Source organism: Urocitellus parryii, chromosome 5, assembly GCF_045843805.1.
Source record: "Urocitellus parryii isolate mUroPar1 chromosome 5, mUroPar1.hap1, whole genome shotgun sequence".
NCBI lineage: Eukaryota > Metazoa > Chordata > Mammalia > Rodentia > Sciuridae > Urocitellus > Urocitellus parryii.
In genome coordinates, this window is record NC_135535.1 from 134081209 (window position 1) to 134083819 (window position 2611).

The window sequence follows — 2611 nt, forward strand, 5'->3', positions numbered from 1 at the left end:
CAGGGGGAGACTACACAGCCAGTGATTGTGTCCTGGGACAGGTAAAAGTTAGACAAAGAAATCAAGCATGCAGGTAATACTGCAACAGGAAAGAGTAAGAGCTTATGTTTACACTGGGGGTGCTTGGACAGAGGGACAGGAAAAAGAAAGGGGCAACGTGCAGACACACCCATGATTCTTGCAGAGGCAGGGGCAGCCCTGGCCCATCCTGGTCCTTAGGGGCAAGGCTCTCCCAACAGCCTCAGCTGACACATACATAAAGGGACTTTTCTGGACCAGGAAGACAAAAGAGTTGACCCAAACAGGAAGGAAGAAAAGCAAAAAGGTCCCTGCTGAACACAAAATATTTCCTCTGACCTGGTTTTAACCCACCAGGCTGGGGTCTTCCAGGGTATGGAAAATGACTGGAGTGAGACAAGGGAAATCAGGGACAGGGGCAGACAGACAGGACACCCATGCTGTCTTTCCCCTGGATAGCACCTGAGGCCTCTAGAAGGCCCATGGTACAATAGGCTCCAGGGCCTCACAGGGCCAGGATGGTGGCAGGACTGGCACCGGTTCCTCACTGATCTTGCAGCCGGCTATGGAGCTCCCTCTGGCTTCGCTCCCCAGCCCAGCTGCATCTTCAGGCGGAAGGTCCTCAGCTCCTCCTTGAAGGCCTCGTGATTCATGGGCCGGTAGTTCTGGGGTTCACAGAAGTTCGGGTGCTGTGGAAAAAATTCCTTGTAGCCGCCTTTGAGGATATACACCTCCAGGTAGTACAGGCTGGGGTAGTCATTGGCTGCACCGTCTCGTTCCCTGATAAATCAGCACATGCGGGGCCCACGCTCAGATGAGAATTCACAATGGAAAATGGGGATGATTCTCTTGTCCAGGCTACAGGGCATGATGGGGTGCTGCAGCAGAAAGGTCCCAGCATCCCTTCCCAGAGGCAAATTCACAGCAGTCTTGATGTGCCCTCCTTCATATTCATAGGGATATCTGCAGTCCACAATCACAAACTTCTCCACAATGTTGCTGAATTTTCCGGTCAACAGGGCTACCATCATTTCGGGTGAGATATATTTGAGGTCTTGGTGTTTGCCATCCACAGTCTGTAGAAGGAAGGCCTTGGAGTAATCTCCGATTAGCCCAGGATGGTCACTGTCCAGGATGTTTTCGATCTCATCATGGCACAGGGACTTTGAGCAGAGGACACGGGCTTTAGGTTTCTCAGGCTGCTGAACATGATGAGGTCCTGTTCTTCTTCCTTATCCAAGGTCTTGACCAATGTGGCACTAATGAGGCTCTCCATGCCTGGGGGAACTGCTTCATCATCCTTTAAGTCACTCTCCAGAATGTCCACAAATCCATCATCTTCCTCAGTAGTTGCCTCAGCAGGGGTCAGAGAGCAGGACTGAGCCAAGGGGCTGGGCTCCTCTACTTCCATCTTATGCTCAGGGGTAAGACACATCAGGTCAGGGGCTGAGCTTGGCCTCTGGGTAAAGGCCTCTCTGCGGCTGCCTGGCCCACTGTGCCAGAGTATGGGCAGGGCTGGGATGTGTGGGCTTCCATGGCATCTTGAAGACAAATCCATTATTTTCTTTGTCTTCCCCAGGACTGCTGGCAGCTCTGTCACCTGCCTCACTCTTCCTCCAGCTTTCCAGTGCTTGGGAGTTGGTGATGTGGCCCAGCAGCCATGCCGGCAAGGACTGCAAACGTCTGATAGAAAACTGCTCATTTCGAATAATCCGGCTGGCTGCTTGGATGGCCTGTTCAAACGTCTGTTCTGCCATCTGGGGGTTCATAGGGCTGGGGGAATCCAAGCAGAGACCTGCGTCAGAAAATTCAGAGGACTCTGATGACAGGGAAGATTCAGATCCCTGCCTTGACAGGGATAGGTTTGTCCGCTGGCTGTGAAAGGGCAGACTCTTTGGGTTCTCGCTGCCGAGCCCGGCGAGATTGTGCATGGTCTGGGTCAGGGTGGTGACTGGAGACTTAGAGACCGCAAGCTCCGGGGACTCCAGGAGACCATGAGTCCCCAGCCAGAGGCCCTGGAGGTGGCCAGGACGCTGGGCGCTCTCCCATAAGCCGGCAGAATTAGGAGCCGAGCTTGGCGCAGGCTCGGGCTGGGGCACCTCCATCGCGGCGGGGCAGGCAAAAGCTGGCTGCAGGGCCTGGCGCAAGGCGACCAACAGAAGCCCAGAACAGCTGGCCGGGGCCAGGGAGGGAGCGGGCCGGGGTGGGAGTAAGGGAGGGAGGAAGAGCAATGGGACTGGAGCGAGGTGAGGTAGCCCAAGGGGAAAGGGATGCGGGGAGGGTGGGGAGAGGTGGAGGGACGCGGGACTCAGGCTACAGCCAGGGAAACCTCTTCAACGCCAAAGGTTTTCTACAGAATGTTCTTAGCCAATTAAAGTAGGAGATGGGCTTTCCAGTTCCCAGTGGGTCACCTCCAACTCTGGAGAGCTATGGGATCAGTCTTCCTGGACAGAGCAACTACAGAGATCACTTGCATTGCACAATCCATTAAGTGGAAGGAGCCACAAAGTAGCTTGCAATGCCAAACCAAAAGCTCCTTGGCTCCAAGGCCAAAAATGACACTCAAATAGCTCAGGGGTGGCTCCCCACACAA

General features: G+C 54.6%; 1 pseudogene; it reads right to left on the reverse strand.

Annotated features, from left to right (window-relative positions):
* Positions 1–562: 562 nt before the first annotated feature.
* Positions 563–2123, reverse strand: LOC144255154 (M-phase inducer phosphatase 2 pseudogene; annotated as a pseudogene).
* Between the last annotated feature and the right edge of the window lie 488 nt (positions 2124–2611).